Genomic DNA, 18,664 nt, shown 5'->3' with positions numbered 1-18,664 from the left:
GACAGAATGTAATAGCAAGAGAACACTAGTAGAATTTTGTAAAATAAGTGAACATATGGCAATAGGGACTTAATTATTAACAAAAAGGGAAAAGAGAGAGATAATTTGGTGGTTGATGGGAGTGTACAAGAATAAGGCCTTAAGATAATAATAATAATAATAATAATAATAATAATAATAATAATAATAATAATGTCCGCCTCCGTGGTGTAGTGATTGGTGTGATTAGCTGCCACCCCCAGAGGCCCGGGTTCGATTTCCGGCTCTGTCACGAAATTTGAAAAGTGGTACGAGGGCTGGAACGGGGTCCACTCATCCTCGGAGGTCCATTGAGTAGAAGGGGGTTCGATTCCCACCCCAGCCATCCTGGAAGTGGTTTTCCATGGTTTCCCACTTCTCCTCCAGGCAAATGGCGGGATGGTATCTAACTTAAGGCCACTGCCGCTTCCTTCCCTCTTCATTGTCTATCCCTTCCAAGCTTCCCCAATTCCCCGCAAGGCCCCTGTTCATCTTAGTAGGTGAGGCCGCCTGGGCGAGGAACTGGTCATCCTACCCACTTGTATCCCCGACTCAGAGTCTGAAGTTCCAGGTCACTGCCCTTGAGGCGGTAGAGGTGGGATCCCTCGCTGAGTCCGAGAGAAAAACCGACTCTGGAGGGTAAACAGACTACGAACGAACGAAAAATAATAAAAATAATAATGAAAATAAATGGATTTTATGCAATAAAAACTGTAAAGAGAAAAATAATGTACAAATGAAGGAGAGAGAGGTGAAATTGAAAATGAACCAAACATTTACACACTTCCTAAGGTAATAAACAGCGAATGGAAGAAACCAGGAAGAACACGAAACTTATGAAATATTATTATAGGAATATGGAAAAAATGTATAGGCGGGCAAAAGAGAGAAAATACATGTATAGGTAGTTAATATATAGTAAGGATAGACTATACGTGAGGGTGTTTCTTTGACTATTCGTTTATAGGAAGAGAAATTAAGGATTGGAATAACTTAACAAGGGAGATGTTCAATAAATTTCCAATTTCTTTGCAAATCATTTAATAAAAAGCTAGGAAAACAACAGATAGGTATCTGCCACCTGGGTGCCTGCCCTAAATGCAGATCAGTAGTGATTGATTGATTGATTGATTGATTGATTGATTGATTGATTGATTGATTGATTGATTGATTGATTGATTGATTGATTGATTGATTGATTGATTGATTGATTGATTGATTTGAAGCCTAGAAAATACCTGAGAAGGCAAAGGTTGTCCAACTTTTAAATATATGTCCAAGTGTTGTTTAGCGGATATGTACTGTATGAGCAAATTATATTTTAATTATTTATTGTAACACTTTGTTAATTGGAATATATTTTGTGTTTTGTAACACTAACAAGACTAACTGCATGTAATTGTCATGATTACAATAAAAGAATACTCTCTCCCGAGTTGGTCATCTGTGATTGGAAGAGGGTGTTCTATTCATTTATTTATATCCATTAGTGACTTGTGGGCATGAAGCCTTGGTAATTCCAAGTTTGAAGGTGTTAATGTATTTTGATCATATTCTACTAAAATCAAACCGAGCGAGTTGGCCGTGCGGTTAGTGGCCCGCAGCTATGAGCTTATATTCGGGAGATAGTGGGTTCGAACCCTACTGTCGGCAGTCCTGAAGATGGTTTTCCGTGGTTTCCCCATTTTCACACCAGGCAAATGCTGGGGCTGTAACTTAATTAAGGCCATGGTCGCTTCCTTCCCACTCTTAACCTTTTCCTATCCCTTCGTCGCCATAAAACCTATCTTTGTCGGTGTGACGAAAATCCAATAGAAAGAATACTAATATCAAAAGAGCCTCCTTCCCCATAGGTGTATCCATTACCTTGTATAGTCGTGAAGGACTTGGAGTAGTAATAATATTCTTAATGTGTCCTACATTGTATAGTTTACAGTGGATTTTTTCTCTTTACGTCGCACCGACACAGATAGATCTTATGGCGAGGATGGGGCAGGAAAGGGCTAGGACTGGGAAGGAAGCAGCCGTGGCCTTAATTAAGGTACAGTCCCAGCATTTGGCTGGTGTAAAATTGGGAAAGCACAGTAAACCATTTTCATGGTACTCGAATCGACTATCTTCCGAATGCATGCTCACAGCTGCGCGACTTTAACCGCACGGTAGGCTTAATTTTTGTACTATCATTATTATAACAATAATCACAACATAAGTTTATTTGGAGCCCGGCTTGTTGTGCCAGTTTAATTATTGTTTCCTAGGTAGATCTTTCCGATCTCCCAAAACTACAGTGTCCAAATGAACGTATGGTATACTGCATAGAACAATAATTGGCAGCTAGCAGTGCTATCAGATATACCTGTGCTCTTAGCGGATAGATTAAACAACAAAACATCATTTGATTCACATTCAGTTTTACGAAACAAACTTAAATGTCCGAACAGTATCAAAAACAAAATGGGAATAGCCACTCATCCAGTTATCCAGTTTGGTTTCCTTCGGAGTTTGAGAGCTTTAGTATCGCGTATTCCCTCCGTGCCAGTATCCGTTCTCACTCTTCAATGAGAACTTGCGAGAGTTCCTAGTGAATCTGTGAGGCAACAGGACGACCATGAACACGTCTGTTAAGCATGTCTCACACGTTCTCAATGGGATTCATGTCGGGACTCGCCGCTGGCCATTCCATCACTTGGATGTGAAGCCTTCTCAAGACACCCCTCGTGTCACCCACTACATGTGCCCTGGCGTTGTCGTGCATTATAAGAAATTCAGGGCCAGCGCATATACAGCAATCACCAGATGGTCTCCATGGCGGTAAGGTGGCCACGGACAACTACAAGATTTGCACGGCTGTCGACACAGATGCCACCCCACATCGGCACAGAACCTTGTCCGAATCTGTCCACTTGTATAACATTTGGCAAGTGACGATCACCAGGGCCTCTCCATACACGTACACGGCTATCACTTTGAGTCACGGGAAGTCGTAATTTGTTTGTGAACAACATAGCTCTGTCTCTATAGTCTAATGGCGAAGTTGCCAATTGACGTGGGCGAACAAAAGGCGAACTGCTAGATGCTCCCGCTTTATGCAAAGCACTAGAACATATAGTCCGGGTCGTAAGTTCCTTTCGCGTAACCTGTTCCTTGCTGTCTGATCGGCTACTGTTGCCCTTCTGAGATCTTGTTGTAGTTGTCTGATACTGGCTGTAAGACGACGCAACGCAGAAATTACCAGATATTGGTCATCATTTTAGGTTGTGATGATTCGATGATCTTATCGAACCCGTCCGGTAAACTGACCTGTCTTGTAGTCCACGGAAACAGGATGAGAAGTCCACCCTCCCTGGATCAAGACGACTGCTCTTGCTACTTGTACGCAATTAAGATGTCTCATTCTACGTGCTCGAAGTTATGCGAACTCCTAAAATGGCAACTTCAATCTGTTTACTTCGCTACGACTTTGTTTTGAGGGATCACCTGGCATTGCACTCCTCTGCAGTGCTAAGACTATAGAGACAGACTCAGATGTCTCGTGCTTTAAAAAATACACAAGGTTTCATTCCCTGCAATAAGGCCACTGGTACCAATTCTGACAAAAGTACTGTAATATACTAGACGTTCAAAAACATGTTCACCGAGCAAGTGGCTGTTTGGGTCACGTGGCTGTCAGCTTGCATTCGGGAGATACTGAGTTCGAATTTCATTGTCGGCAGCGCTGATGGTGGTTTTCTGTGGTTTCCTACTTTCACACCAGGTATAATGCTGGGGTTGTACCTTAATTAAGACCGCGCTAGATTCCTTCCCACTCCTAGTCCTTTCCTATCCCATCGTCGCCGTAAGACGTATCTGTGTCGCGGTGCGACGTAAAAGCAAATTTTAAAAAATGTGTTCCGCGAATTATTTTGCACATTGTATCGTCAAAAAGCCTCGGCCTCTCACCACTGGATACCGTGGTTCAAATCCCGGCCACTCCATGTAAGATTTGTGCTGAACAAAGCGGAGGTAGGGCAGGTTTACTCCGGGTACTCCGATTTTCCATGTTACCTTTCATTCCAGCAACACTCTCCATTAACATTTCATTTCATCTGTCAGTCAATCATTGCCCCAGAGGAGTGTGACAGGCTTTGGCAGCCGGCACATTTCCTATCCTCGCCGCTAGATGGTGCTTCATTCATTCCATTCCTGACCCGGTCGAATGACTGGAAACGGGCTGTGGATTTTCATCATTATATCGTCAACATATACAGGATCATGTGCGGACTTACGAAATATTGTTCGTCTCCTTTCAATTCCCAAGTCCCGAACAGCCTTTTTCAGCGCAGTATTGGCGTATGGGTCCGGCGCCATGGCTAAATGGTTATCGTGCTGGCTTTTGGTCACAGGGGTCCCGGGTTCGATTCCCATCGGGGTCGGGAATTTTAACCTTAATTGGTTAATTTCGCTGACAAGGTGCTGGGTGTATGTGGCGTCTTCATCATCATTATATCCTCATCACGACTCACAGGTCGCCTGCGGGCGTCAAACCGAAGACCTGCATCTGGCGAGCCGAACTTGTCCTCGGCCACTCCCGGCACTAAAAGCCATACGCCATTTCCATTTCCAGGGTTTTAACAATTTGCTACCAGCCTCCACTGTTACGCGGGATTTTAGTCGGAAAAGGTTCATCTCCTTGGCTTATGGACTAGTGGTGGTGGTTGTGGCTTTAAGAGGAAGTTCTACTGGGTGACCATCCTCTGTTAACACTAATATGAAGGAAAATAAAAGAAGCGCGGCCCTTCAAATAATGAAGGCATCGGCAAAACAAAGCGAAGAGCCAAGAAGAGAGTGAAAATGAAAGGCTCCCTGAGCCTCGCCAAACTAATGCCGTCGAGCTCAGGAACTGAATGTTCATGCTTTTCCCAATATTGCTGCTGCTCACACACAACACTATCCACACCACAGTAACACTCAGTTTCCCATACTTGGGGGTCGCCTCCTAACCCCATCGGAGGGTCTGCATTACAAGGGCCGCATCCGACTATCATAGCCAAACGAAATTATTATTATTATTATTATTATTATTATTATTATTATTATTATTATTATTATTTGAACACTTTATGTTTAGCTATTTGTATTGGCGTTACGTATGAACGAATGCTTCAAATTTAAGTTTCAGAAATATTACGAACCTGAAAGGATGCCGCTCACAAAGTTTCATCAAAATCGGACTGGTCAAGTTGATGAGTGTTTTCTGTAAAATTAGAGCGTCAGTACGAACTCAGCAAAAGGATTCATGAGATTACTTTCATTTTTTCTTTGCATTGAACAATCTAGAATCATGAGTGAACGACATGTTTCAGCCATGCAGTATCGATGTGTGGATGTCCCACTCAGACAATTCCCTAAGGCAGCGGTTTCGGGACTCCCACCGACAAGAGAAGATACTGTCCGGTTCCTGAACTCAGCCTTTTATTTATCAGAATCCAAGTCATAATTTTCGTCTTTATTCAATTGAATTAATATGTGGATTCATATGACGTTAACAGTTTTAACTAAAGTTTTAAAAATCAAAATGTTAGCATTGCAACAAAAAAAAATAATTTTAACGTCTGACTCCTTGGATGAGTGGTCAGCATACTGGCATTCCAATCAGATGGCTCTCAATTCAATTCGCAGACTGGTCAGCGATTTTCACTGTGTGGGAGTTCATTACTTTTGTAATGAAACAATGTTTAGGGCCTAAGTCAAATAAAACACAGTTGTCTGTAAAGGTATTCGAATGGTCCATTTAAATAGCAGAGTATTATGGTTGTACCGATTTTGAGAATACATTTTATGATAACGTGGTGCAATGTAGGTATGCTGCACCTTCATTTCCACCATTTCACGAAGTCCTGGGGAGGTGAGGTAGGGGGTGTGTTCACACGCCACACTTCCAGAACCACTACCCTAAGAGATAATTGAATCAAATACCGATCTGACGTCTTAATTGATTTTTGATCAAGACTCTCAGGATGCTACTCATTTCTCCATCACAAGGTTATTATGGATCAGAGTGAAATATTGCAGTGAAGTGGATGTGGAAGATTGGAAATGAAACTACCAGGAACGAAATGTTGCCCCGGGCTCACGCATCGAGCTGGTGCTAGTGTTTGGAATTCAATTTGAAAATCATTTACGATCTTGATTGCTCCTCATGCCCCCGCATTTGCTAGCGAAACATCGTGTGTAGTATCAAACCTGACAGTATGTCGGTTTCAAAATAATAACAAAAAATTCATGTTTAGCTGATGGCTGCCCACCCGGAAGGCTGAGGTTTGAATCCCGGTCGATCCTGGGTCGACGGTTTTCATCTCAAGAATCACGTGGCATCAGGAAAGGTCGTAAACACCGGTCAAAAGCAAACTACTCAAGTGACCCTGAAAGTAACGAGGATAAACTGAAGAACATTCTTTAAGTATATTTGCTGAAGAGGTGAACATTGATCGCAAGTACATCTAGTAGTACATTAAAACAAGTGCAATATGTTATTAACAGTTAAAATTTATCCGCTGAAGAAAGTTTTCTAATGTTGAAAATATTTCTTAGCATACAAAGTAGGGGTGTCTATAGTACGAAAACGTAAAATTAAGTAGTTTCCACCGAGTTCGATTAGCTGCAGTCGCTTAAGTGCGGCCAGTATCCAGTAATCGTGAGATAGTGGGTACGAGCCTCGCTGTCGGCAGCCCTGAAGATGGTTTTCCGTGGTTTCCCATCTTCACACCAGGAAAATGCCGGGGCTGTACCTTAATTGAGGCCACGGCCGATTCTTTCCAATTCCTAGGCCCTTCCTATCCCATCGTCGCCATAAGACATATCTGTGTCGGTGCGACGTAAAGCAAATAACAAAAAAAAAATTTTCCTCAGTTGTGCCGAAAGTTGAAGGTCTAAGGGCCCGGAAAGGTTTAAAATTGTGAGTCTTAGATATCTCTATCAAACTGACAAAACAAATTTCGAAAAAAAAATCCGGCCTAAATGCAGTTCCGAAACAAACAGCCTAAAATAGCCTGTTTCTTTACTCGTTTTCTCTTTTGTTCAAATCCTAGCAAAATTAACTTATTTGCATATTTTTTATTTTTTGAAAAATGTCCTCATGAAATATTATTATAAGGGCTTAAGTTAAACTCTGCATTGACTCACATTAGCGCTCGTAGTAGTAGAAAAAGACAAACTGGTAATCTAATCGACCGGATTACGATGATTAAGGGAAGGATTGTTTTTTTCAGGAATAAATGAATATATCCTCATACGTTATTATCTTTTATTTACCAAAATGCTGATTGTAGTTAAATCTATCACCACCAGTAGTAATCCATACATTAAAATTCGTATAACATCTTATTAATAGCTCAAATGTATCCTTTGCTAGAAACAGCGTCTCCTTAACACATCATTTCTAGGTAGGAATGGGTGTTGTAAACGTTTGACGCTCTCCACACTTAACCTCTAACTCACCATGTTTATGTTGAAGGGATTCCCAAACTTTTCGTGCGTTGCATTTTCTAACAGAGAATTTATTTGGCTTCGAGTCAAGGGTTCCCAGCAATTACACAGCCTTTGTATTCGAATCAGCTTTATTCCAAGGAAAGAAGAGGTTAGCTAAATTGTTTACTTGTTGTGGCTCTAGATATAACTGCATAGTAAACACAGTACCGCACAACGGTTGCGTTAGGAATGCAGAAAAGACAAGGTTTATTTTCCTTTCCCGACTTTTCTTCCTTATTCTGCATCATAATGTGAAATGTAAATCATTTCTGCAGTGTCTTTTATTGTTAATAATAATTAACTAAAGACAAAAATATAACGTGCCAAGACAAATCTACATTAAAAACCAAACCTATTATCTCGGAAGATAAGAGAAAACGAAGATCAGAAAAAATGAAGAAATACTGGACACTAAGTAAAGAACAACACACAGATACATGATTGATTCAGCGTACCACAAATAGAGTAAAAGGAAATAATAATAATAATAATAATAATAATAATAATAATAATAGCGGGGAGGCCTGGTGCAGGTATTTTGAGTTAACACTCATGGGCGACCTGCGTATCCGTGAGGATGGAGCACTACCTAGGATGGAATTTAATACTGAGGACGGCACATATACCTAGTCCCCTAGCTGTACGAAAATAGAATAAAATCCTCGGCCAGGCCGGGAATCGATCTCAGAACCAAAAGGCCAGCGTGCTAACCACTTAGCCACGGATCCGAACGTAATAATAATAATAATAATAATAATAATAATAATAATAATAATAATAATAATAATAATAACATGTAGTTTAACGTCACACCAACTCAGAATTTTTCTGGCAACGACGGTATAGTCAATTAGATAGGAAAGGGCTAGGACTAGGAAATAGAAGACGGTAGCCGTAATTAAGGTTCATCCCTAGCATTTTCCTGGTGCGAATGGAAGTAATAGAAAGCCATCACCAGGGATGCCGATAGTGAGATTCGAACCCACCATCTCCTTAATGCAAGCTAACAGCTACACGTCCCGAAACAAGCAGCCTAGACGCTCGGTATATCGACAGTGAAAGTGTTGTGATCTACACTGCTCTCTTTACACATTATTGTTCTTGTCACCAAGTTACGGAAGCCTCCGAAGGAGTTGAAGACAGAGGTTTCAACCATTTGTGCAGTTGGTATTAAAAGGAGTGAGTGGTTACGTCTATTTTTGTTACCTTTGCTCCCAGAAATCGACTCCCCTTATCTGTGGGGGCGGAAAATATATCCACGGTAATCTCTGTCTGTCCTAATAGACGAATAAAATGGGAACCAGGGTTCTAAATTAAGGAGGGTTGACCACCCTGGGGCCTTCCCCTGTGATTGGAGGCAATAGAATGCATCCATTCCCTGCCTGTCGTAAGAGGTGACTAAACAGATAACCAGGGGCTTTCATCTTAGGAATGCGGGTTGGCGACCGCGGTTACCCTAAATGAGTTTGATGTTTCCGTTTATTTGTGTCATGTTCCTTACTTTCAACTCTCCTATCCGTTGGTCAGTTATTGTTCTCTTTCGAACCCGACAATGGTGTTTGGGAAGCCTGGGGAGTCTTTCATATTCACGCCCTATGGGGCCTTTCCTTCCTCTTTCTTTTCAAGATACGATCATTCATCGAAGTGCCGGATCTCATGCATTTTCCTCCTGATTGGAAAAACGCGTAGTGTTCCGAAAATGTTGCAAACTTTGGACCGGGAAATATTCATTTATAGGAAGAGAAATTAGGGATTGTTATTTATCAAGGGAAATATTCAATAAATGTTCAAGCTTTTTGAAAACATTTAAGAAAAAACTACGTAACAGTTTATAGAGTACCGTTATGTGCCACTTGGGCGATAGCCCTAAATGCAGATTGATTGATTGATTGATTGATTGATTGATTGATTGATTGATTGATTGATTGATTGATTGATTGATTGAAATTTCCCTTTAAAAATAATAATCACCACCACCCAAAAATTAACCTCGTATTTATTTCTGTTGTAAGCAGGGTGAGCATCATATGGCTCTCTAGAGTACTGGAAGTTTGATTTCTGGTTGAACAGAGGAGGGGTGAGGGGTGATCGATCACTAGTGTCTCAGCTGTTCTTGTAACCTCAACCTTAAAATTCTTGGAAATCCTTAACATGGTGGACATGTAACTTCGAAGTTCAGATTATTTCGACTTTGAAGATTTAACCTTACAGGCATTATGATAGGATATATTGTGTGTATTATTCATTAGCATTCCTATCTAATTAATTGGCGCTTCATTCCCACTCCTAGCCCTTTCTTATCCCATCGTCGCCGTAACACTTATCTGTGTTGGTGCAACGTAAAGCAGATTGCAAACAAGCTTATTCTTAAGGAGCTAGTAGACCTGCCAAAAGATCCTTCCAAATCTTTCAAATCCTTTGCAGAGCCACAAATCAAATCTGGAGTCTCTCGTTTAACAGATTACTCCTGTAACAATCAAATGAGACAAATGATATGTACATGCAATAATCGAGACAAATTACATCACAATGAAAGAAAAACCATAGCTGAATAGGTTAGTGGAATAGTCCAAACGGAAATTAAAATATAGCTATGGAAGTGAGGAAAGACATGATATCAAAAATATTCGCTAATAACTTCCATATTTCTGGGCTACTACTTTTTTCTGTGACAAGATTTAGAGGATAAACTTATAGTACAGACTTTCGGCATTTGCTTGAATGTTATATTTTTTTTCAATCATTAGACTTACTGCCACATTACAGGGCCTGTTTGGATTTCAGGCGCTCGTAAGATAATCACGAGTTACAGCGACTGAAAGAAGGAATTAAAATCCAGCATCTGGCATGAGATTGGATGAATTTCTGCAGAAGCGCTCAGACATGTCTTCTAAAATGTATCTAAGCGTTACGAGCTTTCTTTAGGATAAAAGACCACACCGTCCAGCATCTTTTATAAGTTCAGTGTTACGGCTTAGCTGTAGAAGGGGCACATCGCTTACTTATTTATGATTAACGTATAGAGAAACATTTTGTTTTTTTTGCTATTTGCTTTACGTCACACCAACACAGACAGGTCTTATGGCGACGATGGGATAGGGAAAGCCTAGGAATGGGAAGGAAGCGGCCATGGCCTTAATTAAGGAACAGCCCCAGCTTTTGCATGGTGTGAAAATTGGAAACCACGGGAAACCATTTTCAGGGTGCCGACATTGGGGTTCGAACCCACTATTTGCCGGATGCAAGCTCACAGCAGCTCGCCCCTAACCGCACAACCAACTCGCCTGGTGAGAAACAATTTATACTGAATTGAATTCCAAATAACTTTTAATCACTATATATTAAGTATGCTTATATTATTAATAGGACAGCTCATTTATCAGTCCGAAGTGGCTTGGTGAAGTTAAAGCCCAATGTAATGTGCTGTTTTATTTCAATTCGAAGCACTCTGTGGGCCGACGGACACCACATTTCTGAGGTAACAGCAAAGCAGGAGTTCTCACTGGCGGTAGATGAATACGAGGGGAAGAAATTGGTCATCTTGATGAGTTATAAATTAATCGAACAAGAAGGGAGTAATTGCAGCTTCTGAAACCTGCGGCCATTTATAGTGGTTGTACTGAAAATCAAATATTGTTGAACGTTGATATGTTTTCATCTATAGCAGGGTTTTCCAATTAGTAAGGGTTCGAGGGCCACATTGGAAACCTTAGGCATGATGGCGGGCTCCACTATAATAATACGCCATTTTGTATACAATTTTTCAAATAGAAGTATCAGTATGAAATAACATGCACAATTCAATTTAAATGGAGGTTTAATAATTTTAATTGCTTAAAAACACTATTTTACGATTGCGTAAAAGAGTGAAATTAAAAATGAACACTATTATACCCAGGACAATTGCAATTGGAAGGAGAGCACCAAACAATGCCAGTTCATTTGAATGACACAAAAAGCAACCAAACCAAACCCCATGGCACTACAGCCCTTGAAAGGCCTTGGCCTACCAAGCGACAGCTGCTCAACCCGAAGGCTTGCAGATTGCGAGGTGTCATGTGGTCAGCACTACGAATCCTCTCGGCTGTTATTCTTGGCTTTCTAGACCGGGGCCGCTATTTCACCGTCAGATAGCTCCTCAATTCTAATCACGTAGGCTGAGTGTACCTCGAACCAGCCCTCAAGTCCAGATAATAAAGATCCCTGACCTGACCGGGAATCGAACCCGGGGCCTCCGGATAAGAGGCAGGCACGCTACCCCTACACCACAGGACCGGTTTACAAATGACAAAATGGGAAGAAAGACCTAAAGACAAACTGAAAGTAATAACGTAGTTGAAACAAAACTTAAAGGAGGAGTGGTAGTAGTGTGAAAGGAACAATGATATACAGATGTAAGAGCCTAAAATCCCAGCAGTGTACGTCCAGGAGTACTTCCCTGAACATTTCTTCGAGTGTGCAATACTTTGTACCAGCCAGTACTACCAATGAGAGAGGCATGAAGAATTGAAATCGCTTTCTACACCAATGGCAATTAAAGTATTCATTGCATGCTGCGTTTCATAAAATCTCCACAGTGAGGTTGGCATGGAGTTCAAGATATGCTATGAATCCCATAACCATTTATATAATGGTTAAGACAGCACTAGCATTTGTGGGGGCTCATTCTCAGCCAAGTTCGGATTTTGCATTTTTTAAATAGAAAATAATCTGTTCAGACCAAGTGAATACTTAAAAAAGGGAAATAATATCAAAGAATTAATTAGTCCTGACTTGGGCGTATAAATGATATACAAATTAATACATTTTCAAACGAGCTATGGAATATTTTTTTTATAAAATGTCCTCACATTTCTTAAAATATTTCTTTGTTAAAGCCCTCGCGGAAACTCCTGATCTGTAGAGTTCAGTATTTCAGAATAGGAGTACAGATGTGCAGAGGCTATTTTTGGTACACATTTACCCCGAGAATATTTCCATAACCTACGCAATTAAAATACTGTGTATGATGCATGAAAATAAACTTGTTAGTGCAGAGAGCACATCATGTATCATTCACAGCCAATACACACGTAACTAATTACTACGCTACCCGTTGACCCCGAAATGCACAAAAAATAACAAACATTTACTCTCACAGTTCAGTCTATTCTCTAATTATTCACTCAGTCAGTCACTGGCAGTGAATTGAACCACGGACCTCCAAATAAGAAGCAGGTACGCTACTCCTATATCACGGGGCTGGCAGCCTTCGTCAAAAGCTTTCATCGTTCCTCTCTATTCACCGCCAATTTCTTTCTGTTTGCCACTTCCAGGATTCTTGTATCTTCGTTTACGCGTTCACCCCACCTTAGCTTTGGTCTTCCAAAACCAAACGTTTTATTCACGATGCAGGTTTGCGAAGTGTAAGTGTATTCGATAATATAAGTTGCATATTTTTCAAATGTTAAAAACATTTGATCATGGGTGAACGGGTGAAGAACTAAATTAGTGACAAATTTTCTGAAGTGAAACGAAACAATTTTTTTGATCCCTTGATTATCCTACAGTACTTACAACCATTAAAACTGCGAGTTAGTTGAAATATTAAATCGTCGACACCTTTGAGTAATACATATTGTACCGGGATTGACCGTACATCAAGTATTTCTTAAATAAAATACGTCGTAAATAATTCATGAAGTATTAGCGAGTGTACCTTCTGTGCTAACAATAACAAAGTCTCGCAGGAGCAAATAGTCAACCCGCCATAAGGATGCCTTCATCGCACAACCAGCACTGGGTGAAGGACAGGTTGCGTCATACGATCTGGAAAAGTCCATGCAAGAAATTCCCTCTCTTCTAAACCAATTGAGGTATCTATTCAGAAACAACAGAATGTTATAGAATGCATTTTAAACGTCTCCGCATATTAATTTCATTAATATCCATCTAGGGATAGCATATTCCAGGTAATAAAAATTTCCGTCATATGATGACGCAAGCACGTTGGAGGTAAAAAAGCCGGCTGCTCGAGTCATAGCTACTTTACGCACACATACAGCTCCTTTAACACATCAAATGCTAACTCCCTAGTCACTCTCCATGAACTAATGAGAAGAATTATAAATCTACTGAACAATAAAGCCCCTGGTCCTGATGGTATTGGCAACATCATCATTAAAAACCTTCCGACCAATACCTTAAAGCTATTAGTTATAATCTGCAATGCTGCCTTCTCATTGGCTCATTTTCCCTTCAAACGGAAACTAACAAAAATCACTCCCATGCCCAAACCTGCCAAACCACTAAGTAACCTCTCTTCTTACAGACCTATAAGTCTATTAGATAATATAGGCAAAATCTTGGAAAGAATAATTTATGAGAGTCCTAACACACAATTCCACAATAAATTACCCCAACAGAAATTTGGATTTAGAAAAGGTCACTCAACAATCCATCAACTCATCAGAATTGTTAATTCTATAACTAAAGCAATCAGAGGTAGAGGTATTGTCTATCTTGATATTTCACAGGCCTTTGATCGAGTATGGCATGCCGGCCTACCCTATAAACTACATCAACAATCAGTCGACAACTACCTATCTGACAAATTCTCCTATAACGAAACTGAAGGTGAGAAATCGATTCTTAGACCCATTTTAGCTGGTGTGCCCCAAGGCAGCATACTGGGCCCCTACCTCTATCTCCATTTCACTGCAAATACCTTCTACCACGCCGAAAACAGAACTGACATTATACGCTGACGACACACCTATAATGGCAGAATCCTTCATGCCTTCAATCGTCGTCAAGCAACTCCAAGATGCACTTTCCCATTTCCAGAAATTGTTGTAGAATGTGAAGAATCAGTATAAATATCTCCAAAGCCAACGCAATGTCCTACACCCGTCGATGCGAACGAAAACCCACATCAAGTCTACAGCTGAACAACCAGACTATTCAATGGAAATGGGAAGCCAAGTACTTCGGAGTTATCCTCGACCGAACTCTAAAATTTACATCTCGCTTTCAACACGTACTAGGCAAATCCAAAAAATATATGCCTCTATCTACTGTCTTCTTGTTATGAATTCAAAATTAAATCTTCAAAACAAAATCCTAATATACAAGACACTCATATCAACCATCACTCTTTATTCATCTACAGTCTGGGGCACTGCAAAAGAGTGCTATATAAAGAAAATCCAGACCTTTCGAATAAAATTCTTCGTATGATTGAAAATGTACCATTCTATATTACAAACAAGGAAATTCACAACAGGCTGAATATTCTATCAAACAACACATTACCAAAGACGCCAAACACATCTACCTACATAAAACCCATTCCGCTAATGATTTTATAAAACAAATACACGTTATTAATAGTACAGTTTATTATAAACTCAAATATCCCAAGACACTCATCAATTAATTCGCTGTATTTCACATCCACTCACATTTCATTGTATTTTACAATGTAACCTTACACTCACAACACTTCCCAATCACCTCAACTACACACGCACTCTCATTGGCCATTCCACATCACATACAATTACATCAATCTTTTGAACATTTCCCACTGGATAAGGCTGTTATTAACCACTGCATGCCTCAATTCTTATTCTTCTTTCCACAATACACTACAAATATCTCTTCAACATCCACGCATTTCCATAAAACTAGGTCCCACTCGCAAGCTATAAGAGCCCCTTCTTAATAAGAATTCAGAGGCCCCAATGGGTCGGCAAATTCTAACTTTTATCACTTGCTTTTTCCTCTATTGGGGAAAAAATTTAATATTCAGCAGCAGCATAGATACTTCAGTGATCACTGGGAGATCGGCTACGCTGATTCGCCGAGTGAAACGTCGCTATTGTCAGAGAACAAAACTCTGACCGAACGAAGTAAGATTTTAACTTCGAAGTGAACTGTGAAAATCACCAGTGACGATGAACTTGTGTTTTTCGTAAACAAATATTACTTCGGAACTTATACATTTCGCGAGTAAGAGTCGACAATGGACTTGTATTTTTGTAATAGAACATGATTTTGAACTTCTAAATTTTACGAGTGAAACTTGTCTTCGAACTTGAACTTTTTCTATAGAGAGTCGAACTGGTATTCATATCCTCGTGTGTTATAACTTTTCTGAAGGTATAATTATTTCAAATTCTGATGAACTTCGACTTTGATGAGTGCACGAGTAAATAGACTTAGCATTCCAAACGGAGTGGTTTTGAATTCTTTAGTAAATGTGAATAACATTTATAAATAAACTTGAACATTTTCAATGAAGTGACTTTACATTTTCGTGAAGTGAATAGCATTTATGAATCAAATTTTTCTCATAGTCAATAGCCATCAGTGAGTGCATTAGTATATTAGAATTATTTCGGACATTTAACCTAATGCCGACGTAGAGTTGTAGAGTATTTTTATAAGAAATGTTAGTGTTAATCATTTCATCGGACACTCAAAAACCAATGCCGACGTCTGCATTAGAATATTTATTATGTCAGTGCAAGTAGATTGTATGAATCTCGTTCAACTCCCAGTATTTCTGTTTCTCTAATTATTGTGGAAGTCCAACACAGATTCGAGAAGCTTAGAACTTAGTACAGTTTCGTTTCAAGTTGAAAGTCACCACTAGTTTATTTCAGGTGCGAATTTAAACATTTATTTTTCACACGGAACAATTTTTCAGGTTCTAGTGACCACAGAACGTATCCATTGATCATAAATTGCGATATACCACACAAAGCAAGCCGTGTTACTATAATTATACGCAAATTCATTCTGGTGTTCGGGGGACTGTTAATATTGGACGCTCGCACAAAGTAAAATAGTGATTCATTACGCCGCTGTGGGACCTTCTAGAACAACCGATGTAGGAGTATGGTTTCATGGTGATGGCTGGACGACCAGGAAATGTGGTGCCATGGAGAGGATGCTTCCTAGGAAGATGACGTCCAGATCTATATGTACTTGTAGGGTGATATGCTTTAAACTATTACTGAATAAATTCAGTTCCCAATGAATACTTAATTAATTTAGTTAGAACCTCTCACTCTGTACATTGTTCCAGCCTACTACCGGTCATGCCCTGTAAAGACAATAATTTGCTCTGTCGCAATAAATTCAGTGATTGAAAGTTCATTAATAAGTCGGGCATTTCCTGCTACAATATACAAGATTATTTTGCTTAAAACTGTTGGCATTTGGTATGCTTTAATGATATTATTTTGTTTAATGTAAGTTAAAGTTTTGAATTTGTTCTTTTATTTATCAAGTCAAACATTTTGTTTTATGATCATGCATAAAAATCCTTTAATGAAAGATTAGGTATCACTATTAACAGAAATCTTCTACCACTGTTTCTGAGCAGGGGCAGCCACCCATGCTCACTTTGAATTTGGGTGCAAATTTAGGCCGGGTGTCTTTCCAGACGCCGCTTGATGTTTCGTATGACAATCCCAATTATGTGGCACAGGTACACGAAGACTATCCTTTTGGGTGGGAGATGATGGTGATTACTTGTTTAAGAGGAAGTACAACAGGGAAACCATCCTCTATTAACTCTAACCAAAAGTAAGAGGTCCCACACTTCGAAGAATGAAGGTATCAGCAAAAGAAAAGGAATGGCCACGTAGGGAGTGACAATGAAATACTACCTACACCTCACAAACCTAATACAGCCGAGTTCGGTGACGAACAATAATTGACCAAGGGAGGTCACATAGAATAGATGAAAGTGAAACTGACATTAGTAAGTGGAATCAATTCCGGACTCAGCTAAGATAACCGCCGTTGCCTACCCACCCACCAAATTGACAGCTCCTTGTCAACCCTTCATGGATATATTCTAGCATCGCCCACTCACTGGAGCTATGTTTTCTGCGTAGAAAGCCAGCTACAAAAACCACTGCGTTATGGTGCCTCTAATAATAGTTAGTACGGGCTATCCTGAGTTTGAATTCCCGCTTTATCGACTGTCAGGAGAGTAATCTTACAGAGTCTACTTGGAACCGACAATGACCACTTTATTTGCTGGTGTATTACAAGATGTCACTACTGTTGTGTTTCCTAAGTTGAGCATTGTATCTCTATTAGATGGCCCAGTCTGGGTTATTGTCTTGTGTTTTTGAGTTGCTACTACTGTAATGATCAGCCAATCTGATTACCGCCATATTAAGTCATTATCAGCCTATCAGACTGTCTAGTTGCGTCATTCTCTAAATCAGTCACCCAGCCCGTCTTTGTATATACACTGTAGTTGTGAGTTTGAATCTTAAATGTCAATTTGGATCAGGACTTAGAGAGTACTACATTAAGTGAGGTCTCCTCCTCGAGACAGGTGGACGAGGCTGGGGCTTGCTACGGCGCAGCGATGGCAGTGTAATTTAAGTCAGAACTATTACCTAGCAATGCCAAATTTATCAGTGTGCGGTAAAGGGAAGATTCCAGCGTCCCTCTTAGCATATAACTGTTAGGTCACTCTGCGTTTTCCTTAAATTTTAATGTAGGATATTCTTTCCGTTGTGACTAACGTAGGTTTTCTAGGCAGTCTACAGACATACGTAAAACCCTCAGGGGGAGTGTGTAATGTAATGACGCACGAGTGTGTACCCTCGTTTCTCTTATTCACTTTGTTTTCTGGTGACTATGTTTTTAACTCTTTTTCTCTCTCTTGTGTTTAGGACTTAAACTCATTCCTTAGTCACCAAGTAGCATGGTTTATCTTCTGCGTCACCGGGCTTATGCCCTATTAGGTTTTATAACAAGTTTTTTCTTGGGAGTGTTTGAGTGGCTCCAGCCTCCCTTTCAATTTTTTCGGCCTTTCCAGTAATTCTTATTTTTACTTTTCTGGCTCCTGTAATTTTCTAAATCTTTTCTGCTTGTGTTTGGCTTCCCTATTTGAATAAGTTTAGCGAGTGTAAAAAGCATAATGAGCTGTTGTATGGTAATTGATGTTCTTATGAACTCTCATGTGAGGTACCTGAAGTGTGAAGCTGTAGACCAGAGTTCGCTACTCTTCCGTAGTGTTTGAGCTTAAAACTGGCGGTTTGTACTCCCTCTAGAAGTGTAACTGTTTTAAAACATGGTTTGACTCCCCCTCTCATAAAATGGTCCATGGATGGCTTCTCTTTCGAAA

Source organism: Anabrus simplex, chromosome 1 (genome assembly GCF_040414725.1).
Source record: "Anabrus simplex isolate iqAnaSimp1 chromosome 1, ASM4041472v1, whole genome shotgun sequence".
Taxonomy (NCBI): Eukaryota; Metazoa; Arthropoda; class Insecta; order Orthoptera; family Tettigoniidae; genus Anabrus; species Anabrus simplex.
The sequence above is the reverse complement of the archived record's forward strand: the minus strand, read 5'-3'. Positions refer to the sequence as shown.